Here is a 10,889-nt window from a genome sequence, read left to right as displayed (position 1 = left end):
TCTGTTAGCTTGGGACCAGCCTTCAGCTCTGTCCTATGGGTCTCTTGATCCTGCAGCCTTGGGCTGGCCTGTATCCTTGTCTCCATGACCTTATAGTGATGCTCACTCAGAGCAACAAAATGATTATCTCTTTTCTCAGATTCCCGTTTCCCATGTTCTTTAAGTGGATGAGAAGCATGTCTTGTCCTGCAGCAAGAGGGTGGACTTCCCTCCCTTCGAATATGACCTTGAAGGTCTTGATGCACATTGACAAGGGTGTGGAAGTGATTAGAGAAATGGAGGCTACTGGAGAAAGTGGAAGGAAGCAAGAGGAATACTCAAGGAAAGGCTTCTTATGCTCACAAAAATATCAGCCCTTGGATTTGAGACGGCAACATTTATTTGCCCTCTTGACATAAACAAGTAACCTCCACAGGACTTGGAGCTTGGGGTAAGAACTTGCAAATGACAAAGGAAGAATTTCCCTCTTCCCAAAGGAGTCCTAACTCAAAAAAAAAGCAGAGTGAGGTCCTATGCAGGCAGACAAACTGCTTCAAATGCCACCAGAAAACTTGGCCCTGGGGTGTAAAAGGAGTGAGGAGCATATTGTAAGTCATAAGAAGCTGGCAGAGCCAGAGTTCCAATTAATGTCTGTCCCAGCAGTGAGCCAGTAGACAGGGGAAAGGTTGGAGGTCATCTGCGCTGATAGAGTAAAAACAAGTATACAAGTATAAATCTCAGGGGATAATCACAAATGGAGCCCATGTCTTTGCTGCTGAGCAGATGCATCAAGAGCTGTGGGCACACAAATAACAGGGAGTGTGAGTTTTAAGGCAGAGAAGACAGTCACACAGCATGTGAAGTGAAACCAGAGAAGAGGCAGACTTGCCCCTGAGGCAGACAGTCAGTGGGTGTGCAAGGCCATTTCAGAATACACACAGGGAAAACAGGAGAATAGACAGTGAAGATTTTGGAAAAGAGCGGCTTTTAGTTGAAAAAGCACAGGAAACCCCAGGTATTGCATGGTTTTAGACTTTAGCCCTGCTACTCTTGTAAGCTTCCTCTCTAGGAGAGCCATTACCACCTCAGAGCTACTCAATGCAGACTCCAAGGTCCTTCCTACCCCTTCAAGCCACCGGTCAGGGTGAACTGAGAGATCAGCCGGGGGTAGCAGAGCCTCTGTGGCTGACAGGAATCATTCTGAGGGTTGGTTAGTAGGCAGGAGAGTGAAAAGAGAGAAGGAAACTGCGTACAGGGGTTGAACACCTCCAGCTGAAGAAGGTGAGAGGTAGAGATCTCTTACCACTAGGGAATGTATCGGAGCCACATGGCACCAAAGTGTGTTAGCAGCAGTGAGTCCATACAGGTCTGCAGCAACCTCAATTCTTGCTTCCTTAGGAAAAAAATCCAACTGAAGGACATAAGGCAGAGTGAGAGACCCAGGCAAGTGTTAGAGCAGGTGTGAAAACTTATTAAAAAGCTTTAGAGCAGGAACGAAAGGAAGTAAAGTATGCTAGAAAGAGGGCCAAGCAAGCAATTTGAGAGATGGAGTGCCAGGTTTGACCCTGGACTTGAGTTCTTACATATTGGCATTCCGCATGTGCAATGGCCTGCCAGCACCTGAGAGGGGCTTCATGTGCAGTGTGTTTACTGGAGTTGTACGCATGCTCACTTTAAGCATTCTTCCCTTACCAGTCGAGTATTCCTAGAAGGTGGTCATATACCAGTTAAACTCAGCCATTTTACCTCTTGATGTGCATGCTTGAGCCCACTCACCCAACTCCTGAGATCTTATCTGGAAGCTGCTGATCACCAGCTTCAGGTGTTTCTACATATTGGGAGATGGCCTTTCCCTGGCACCAGCTGTGGCCAATTATTATTTTAGAGAAACAGCATAACAACTGGTATTCCTGGTGTGGGGTGGGGAGCCCTCTCCTGCCCTGCTCATGTCTGCCTGACTACCTACTGCAACAAAGCTTCTAAGGAAATATACTGCAGATAAGAGAACATGGTTTGTGCTTAACAAGCATTTAGGTAAATAAATGTACATAAGGCATGGGAGCATAGCATGGGAAAGAAAGGGAGTGGAGGTTCACAGCACATTCTGAGATTGTTATTTCGAGACGAAAGGTAACATATATGCAGTTTGTCTCAAAGTTACATCTCGAGACTGGGAGGAGGAAGAGGGAAAGGAAAAGAAGAAAAAAAAGTACAAAGCACAGTTTGAGGACCCATTCTTGGCAGTCTGGCTGTCCCCAGAGATGCTGTCACACAATGGAAACAGATGGACCCATGAGTCCACAGCCCCAAACTCAAGCAGGCTCCAGACCCCACTTCATGCTAGGCACCAAGCACTGCAAACACAAAAAAATAATGAAAACATAGTCCCTACCCTCAATAAGCTTACAGAAATAAATAAATAAAAATCAGCTTATAGTCTAATGGAGGAATCAGATCAATGCAACGGAGGGATACATGTCAAAATAGAAGTAGGTCTGAGGTTCAGACGGTACCCCAGGAAAGCATAATTAAAGGCATGGAGATCACTATGGGATATTTCAGAGGAGGTATCCCTGCAATTGGATAAATAGTTCTGGAGTTCAAGACGGAGTTAGCAATAAGGAGAATTATTTGGGGATTATTGGTCATAGGTAGAAGCAGACTCATCAAATGGAAGAGAGCTCCCAGGAGCGTGAATAAAGTGAAAAGAGAAGAGAGCCAGGATTGTAACTGTGGGAGCCAGCCTCTAGATGGCCACTATGATCCCTGCCCACTGGTACTCGCACCTACATAAGTTTCTCACACCACACCAGAGTTGCCAGAGGTAATGGTCCATCACTTCCGAGGTTAGGATGTAAAAAATAGAGTGTTCTGTCTTAGGCTTGCTCTCTCTCTCCTCTCTCTCTCTCTCTCAGCACTCTGGCTGCCATATTGGGAGCATCCCTATTGCAAACCCATGTGGCAAAGACCTGAGTCCTCCAGCCAACAGCCAGCGAGGAAATGAGACGAGTGAGGAACTAAGGCCTGTTTGCTCAATCATGTGAGTCAGCCTGGAAGCGAATCTCTCAGCCCCAGTCAAGTCTTGAGACAACTGCAGCCCTGCTGACAGCATAGCCACAACCTCAAGAGAGATCCTAAGCCAGAACTACCCAGCTACAGTGCTCTCAGGTTCCTGACTCTCAGAAAGTGTGAGATAACACATTTTCAAGCTGCTAAGTTTTAGGATAATTTGTTATGCAGCAATAGATAACTAATATGGGAACCTTGGTGAGAGGTAACCCATTGAAGAGATAGAGCAGAAAATTCTAAAATATGAGACATTTTAAAAGTAAACCAACCATAATTAAAAGAGTATTGTATTGAGACATGAATAAACACATCAAAGGAAAAGAAAGAGGGTCCGGAAATATACCTGAGCATGCTTGGAAATTTAATGTACGATAAAGGTGGCATTTAAACCAGTGAGAAAAAAGATACATTTGTCAATAAATGATGTTGAAACAACCAGGTAGCTCTCTGGGAGAAAATAAATGAGATTAGATCTGTGCCTTTCACACACTACACCAAAATAAATGTCAGATGAATCCGATTTGAATATTTTTTAAAAACCATAAAACTACAATAATTCCTTTTCTTCCATGTGAGAAAAAAACTACATAAAGTCAAAAGAAAAGGACAATTTACATAAAGTTCTAGGATAGACAAAACTCAGCTATAGTGATAGAAATCACATCAGTGATGTGATTTGGGGCACAAGGAAGTTTTCTAGGGTGATGCAAATGTTCTATATCTTGATTGGGCAGTACACCTCAATAGAGTTGATTTTTATAAGAAAGAAAACTGAGTGCAAACACCAGCAGGTCTGACGTTTTAAAAAAGCAAAATCTCTCCATAAGAATTGAGAGCCCTGGATCCTGACCTACCCCCAACCGCTTACTTCTCCAGTGGTGACCTTTCTCAGCCTCCCCTAAGCCTAGATATTCAAGGCTGACTTCCTACAGCATGAGGGACTATCTTCACAGAGTTGAGGTCTGTACATGATACAGTATTACTTTGCTTTGGTCTTTGTACCAGATTCAAACATTCTCCAATCTTTGTCTCCGGGAGGAGTTAGTTGACTGGTTGAGTAGTTGGTTGGTTGGCTGGTTGGTAGATTGGTTGGTTGGTTCACAAATTGGAGAGATTAAAAAGCAAGAGATTTCTCTATGGCAAAATCTGAAAGAGAGAAAAGAGGTAAAAAACTGAGAAAAGAAGAAAAAACCCTAAGGAAAAAAACTAAGGGTTTATACATTTGCGGAAGTATTGACTAGGGTGAAATTTCATAAGACAAAAACGTGTGGAAAAACAAGAAATGGAGGAAGTGGTATATGTACATCCCCCTGAGGGGAAGAAAATAAGGTGGAAAAGAAAGTTCTTGCAATAACCTTTTACTATCTCAAGGAAATCCCCCTTAGTAGCCGCGGCCTTTGATAGCCATGGGGTAATGTAGAAAGATAGGGGCCTTATTAGAGCCCAGAAACACAGGAAATATTACCAACCTTATGGTGGCTACAGGAGTTATGCAAGCGCAACTCCAAGGGCTACATTTTGTGCAAGACTTGTTCATTTTTAAACACGAAGCCCAAATGCCAGTTGCAACATTTTACAACCTCCCTCCAACTCAATCCCCACTCCCATTATCATAGTATCTCACTAACTTGACCAGCCATAGAGGCATTTATCAGGAGAAAAGTTGGCTTGCCTGCATGACTTTGTCCCCAGTATCCTCCTGTCAGAGCTTCCTTATCCTCTTTATCCTCCTTCCTTATTCTTCCTTATCCTCCTGTCAGAGCTTCCTTATCCTCTAGTGAGCTCTGACTGTCAAAGGTGGCATACAATACACTTCGGTTAACATCAGTAAGTTGCCAGTGGATCTGGGTTCTACTCCACATCTTGGCACTAAAGGGCCACCCCCCCATGTCCCCTTTATAAGGTTGCCAGACTTGCGAATCAAAATACAGGATGCCAGGTTAAATTTGAATTTCGTGTACACAACAAATAACCTTTTTGTATAAGTATGTCCCAAATATTGCATAGGACATACTTACATTTTAAAAAGAACTGATTTGTGTTTTATTTGCAATTCCAACTTAACTAGGTATTCTGTATTTTATCTAGCAATCATACTCCTTTGCCCTAGTAATGATTCTCCAGAGAACAGTAACAATTAATTGATCTGAAAAAAATATCAAAATTGTATAAATTTTGTACATCATCCAGAAGAAAAGTGAAGACAAAATATCCTTTATAAAACAGATTTAAATGACACCAGTAATAATGAGTACATTCTCCTTGTAACCACTTAAAAAATATAGATAAAGCAAAAGTTCTCCAACATTAAGCCACCAGATCCCTGTACTCTTCCGAAAAGTAAGCACAGTTAATAGTGTGTTCTTCTAGAGCTTTCCTATGCATTTGAATATATATATGTAAGCATAGAATATGTAGGCTTGTTCTCTGTGTGCGTGTGTATCATATTGTAAACACTGTTGCATTGTTGTACAACTTTTTGCATGGCAAGATATATCTATCTCGTTGCTTTGTAAAGCTGCCTAACATTCCACAGAATAAATATTACCCTTGTTTAACAGTTATCAATGTGTGGTTAGGGAACCCCTTGGGGAACCCTTTGTAGGGTTCCAAAAGGTCAAAATTACTTTCATAATAGAAGTAGGACATTATTTGCCTTTTACACCCTTAACTCTCTCACAAACATACAGTGGAGTTTTCCAGAGGCTACTTGGCAAGTGATGACACCACTGCTCTGACAGCTAATGAAATGTGTATGTATACATTGTTTTCCAAATTCTTCTAAAGAAGTAGATTTAGGGTATAAAAATATGCTTGTTTGGAGATAACTCAGTTTCTTCTTGTGTGCTTACTGTTCTTCCTAGCTGTCTTCAGTTATACCTGCTATAATTGCAATACTATTATCTAATAAATTTTTATTTTGAAATTCTGAAGTTTTTCTTACATCTATCTGAAAACACAAGAAACAATACACTTTGTCTTGTTTTGTAATAACATTTTTAAATGTTTTTAAAACCCTAATGAATTGTGTAATTTTAACCAAAATTGTTATTAGACCATTTCTTTACAATATATTTATTCTTATAGTCAAGGATTTATCATTGGCATAAGATGGATTGATTAGATTTGCTTTCTCAACCCACAGGTGCACTGTCTCAGAATAAAAATACTGAAAAAAAAATGAAATTAGGCCAGGTGGAGTTGCTTACACCTGTAATCCCAGCACTTTGGGAGGCCAAGGTGGGAGGATTGCTTGAGGCCAGGTGTTCAAGACTGGCCTGGGCAACACAGCAAGACCCCACCTCTATTTATTTTTTATATCAATTTAATTTAAAAATAAAATAAATAAATAAATAATAAAGTTTTTAAAGATGAAATTGGCATATCAGGGAGTTGTCTGACTAGCTGAAGGAAGGGATATACTCTGAAGAAACTGTGAAAAACTAAATAAAAACCAAAAACATAATGAAATCTATATTTCCCTCATCTATATGTATAGTAATAATTCAACTTATTATGTCTTATTCAACAGAATATTTTGAAGAGTATTTTAGCAATACTATTACTAAACTTAATTGTTTACTATTAATAGTTAGTTGCAGCATCACTTTGAGACCAATCACTCAGAGTTTAGAGAAAAATGAATTAAGCATTTTAAATGTAGATATGGTGAGCTCTTTAAAATCCAAAAATTGTTAGCTTTTCAAACTGGCCATGAAAAAGTTACTGAAGCTTCTCATAGGGTAAGTTATTGTATTGTATTAGCTGGAGAAGCCCACACAAAGGCTGAGAGATAATAAAGCCTTATACATTGACATCACTGAAAGCCTGCTGGATAAAAATCAGTGAAAGAAATCCTAGGGGCTGCCACTTTTCAACGACACAATCACTTGTCAAATTAAAGATGTAGCTGCAAACATGAAGACTGAGTTAACCTCTTGTCTAAATAATTGCACTTTTGCCTCACACATGGAGACTTGCTGTTTTCTTGTATTCATCCAGTGTCAGCACCAACTAATCATTTTCTTTTATGGGAATACTTGGCAAAAAAAAAAAAAAAAAAAAAAAAAAACACAAAGGGTGGTAAAATTTTCAGTGCTGACTTTTTTTAATTTCATGGTTTTTTCTAGAACAACAGTTTTGATATTTTCTTTGATGACACAAAAGCAATGGTGGGTAAAACTGCTGGCATTTAGCACAAATCAAAGCAGTGGCACCAAACTGTCCCAGTCGTCATTCTATTCCCTAATGCCACACACTTGCAATGAGGGGGAAAAGCCAGTTTCACTTCCAGTTATTTTCTTAAATCTTGATTCAAGAGAACATGTCTTTTCAACAATCTGTGTGAAGAAATGGGAAGTATACATTAAACGTTTCTGCTGCATACTAAAGAACAATGGTATCTCAAGAAACAGTACTCATGCAACCATGAGAGATAGCCGAACTGTGTACATTTTTTATGAAACATGATTTTTAGTGGAAAGAATGACAAACTATGATTATTCAGGTCTGAGTATTTTGCAGGCACTTTCTTAGAAATGCAAAGAGAATCTCACTTCAAGAAAATTAGTTGACAATATTTGCTGCCAGTAATAAAATTTGAACTTTCCAGCAAAAATTAGAATTGTGAAAAATTTGTATCTGCCCTCATGAACTTGACAACTGTCTGATTCTTCCAATGAGATCTTCCAATGAGTTGCAGTGGTTTGTACCTGTGAAGCACCTAGCAGCATACCTGGAACATAGCAAGCAGTGACAGGATGATAACTCTCTCTCTCCTCTTTTTTTTGAGATGGAGTTTTTCTGTGTCGCCCAGGCTGGAGTGCAGTGGCACAATCTTGGCTCACTGCAACCTCTGCTTCCCAGGTTTAAGCGATTTTCCTGTCTCAGCCTCCTGAGTAGCTGGGATTACAGGTGTCTGCCACCACACCAGGCTAATTTTTTATTTTTAGTGGAGATGGGGTTTCACCATGTTGGCCAGGCTGGTCTCGAACTCCTAACCTCATGTGATCCACCTACCTCAGCCTCTCAAAGTGCAGGGATTGCAGGCGTGAGCCACTGCAGCCAGCCCTTTCTCCTTTCCTTTCCCATATGTTACATGTCTGGCCCCAGATACGTCTGGCCACCCCATGCCAGAGCTGGGAGAAGGCTAGGGTAAGTTATTATATTGCGTTAGCTGGAGAAGCCCACACAAAGGCTGAGAGATAATAAAACCTTATACATTGACATCACTGAAGGCCTGCTGGATAGAAAGTCAGTGAAAGAAATTCTGGGGACTGCCACTTTTCAACAACACGATCACTCATCAAATTATTTGTATCACCTGTATGTCCCACCCTGGCTCTCACACCCCCTGGGTGGTATAGGATGGCAAGATGAGGCAGTCTGTTGCCCTACAAAAGATGAGAGAAGGGAATCTGGCGCCATCACTCCCAAACTCCCAGGGACTCGTTTTGAGGGCCTCCCATTTTCACTAAGCCTTTAATCTATTTCCTAACCTGTACCTGCCCACCTTCCTGAACCCAAATGACCCTCTCCCCTATAATGCCTTCCCACTCTTAACCTCCCAGGTCTGAGTTGCCCACTTGGCAACAGAGGGGCAGAGCAGTAGGTTCAAGATTGTCCTAGGGGCATCCAGGACTGGCTGGGCATTCCCATGCAGAGCAGAACAAATAGCCAGGCCCCCGGACAGAGCTTCCCCCAGATCTCCAACACCCTGCCCTCAGGAAAATGACCCAGAGAGCACTCCCACACAGCCACCCACTTCCCACCATCCCCTGTCAGCAGGCAAAGAGCTCCAGCTTCTTCCTCTGGGACACTATACCTAACCAAGGGTCTGTCAATTCCTATCCACCCCCAAGCCCTCACCAGGTGAGTACAGCTCAGGCTCCTGGAAACTAGAAGTTAATACATGGAAAGATTGATGGTATGTCCTTCAAGGCTACATGCCAAGGACCTTCAGGAGCATTTTCCCCCATCCCCTCCTTTCCTGAGGATATATTCTGTCTGTAAATCCTAGCTATTGATTCAACAAACTGGTGCCAAGTCATAAGTTATTTTATTTTTCTAGGAATTGGTAAGGTGTTCATTTCACAATATAAAACAAACATCCCCAGGACTCTCCTCCACCCCCGGTACTCCCTCCTGCCCTCCCTGTCCCTATACTCCCTCCTGAGTTCCAGTACCAGGGGTGTTGATTAAGTCAGCCTCCCCATAAACCTCACACGTTACACAGAAACCAACTCAAAACGGAACACAGACTTAAAGGTGAAACATAAAACTATAAAACATTTAGAAGAAAAAATAGCCTGTTAGTATGGTAAATTGCATGGACTGATTTTTGAATATTGAATGAGACTTGCATAATTGGTCATATATATACTGCTTTTTATAAACTGCTGAATTCTATTTACTAATATTTTGTTAAGGGTTTTTGCATCTACATTTATGAGGGATATAGGACTGTAGCTTTCCTTTTTCTTTTTTTGTGCTGTCTTTCTTTGGTTTTAATATCAGCATAAAACAAGTTTTATAAAATGAATTGGGAAATATTCCCTCCTCTTCCATTTTCTGGAAGAGATTATGTGGAATTGGGCAGATCTCTCTAGTATATTCCAGAAGGGACAAGTGTTTCTTTCTTTCTTTGTTTAACAATGGTTAATGATTATCTTTAACCATTATCTTAAACTTATATTAGATAAGTGGAGGTGAGCCACTTATCTAATATAAGGTTCAATTCTACCCTATTTGTTTTTGTTTACATTTTGAGATGAGGTCTCGCTCTGTCACCCAGGCTAGAGTGCAATGGCATGATCATAGCTCAGTGCAACCTTGAACTCCTGGGTTCAAGCAATTCTGCCTCAGCCTCCCAAGTATCTAGGACTATGGGCATGCACCACCACAACTGGCTAATTTTTTAAGTTTTTGTAGAGACAGGGTCTTGCTATGTTGCCCAAGCTAATCTCGAATTCCTGGCCTCATGCAGTCTCCCACCTCAGCCTCTGAAGATGCTGGGATTACAGGCATGAGCCACCACACCTGGCCTACCCTATTTGTTTTTATATATCTATGATTCTAGTATAGCTTTACCATGTGCCAGAAACTATTTTAGGCACTTTGTAAATTTTAAATCTTTTACTCTTCATACAACCATTTGAGATAGGTACTAGGATTGTTCTGATCTTACAGATGAGGAAACTGAGACACAGAGAGATAAAGTAACTGGCACATGGTCACATAGCTAGTAAATGCAGAGTTGAGATTTAAGCCCAGGCTTCTCTTCCCTTAACCACAGTGCTCTTCTGTGTATGGGGACATTATTATTATTTTCTTACTCTAGATAAGGAAACTGAAGCCTAGAGAGCTGAAGTGATTTGCCCAACTGAATGTAACCAAAGTAGAATTCTTGATTCCCACCCACCTGTCTCTCCACATCTCCCCATCTCCAAAAGGTGTTCTAGCCAAAAATTTGAGAGTGTCCCTTGAGTTTTCTCTTCACCTTACCTTCTGCTTCTAATCCATCAGCCAATCTTGTTGATTTTGCCTCCAAAATATGCATCAAGTTGTCTGCTTCTCTCCATCTCCACCGCGCTCTCTCATCTGACCCCTTCATTCCATTCGTACACTCTCACAAGCTCTTCTCCTTCCACCTGCAGACAGCATTAGCATTTTAAACATCAGTCTCCGCTGCTTAAAACTCTGCAATGGCTTGCCATTGTACTAAGAATCAAATCCAAATTATTTCCCCAACTTACAGAGCCCCCACGGTGTCTGGCCTCAAGCTCTTCCCAGACCATCTACTGCACTTTCCCCTCCACCTGTGTGCTCCAGCCTCCAGCCGG

The sequence above is a fragment of the Pongo abelii genome, chromosome 15, assembly GCF_028885655.2.
Source record: "Pongo abelii isolate AG06213 chromosome 15, NHGRI_mPonAbe1-v2.0_pri, whole genome shotgun sequence".
Classification (NCBI taxonomy): Eukaryota; Metazoa; Chordata; class Mammalia; order Primates; family Hominidae; genus Pongo; species Pongo abelii.
This window is presented reverse-complemented; position numbering follows the sequence as displayed.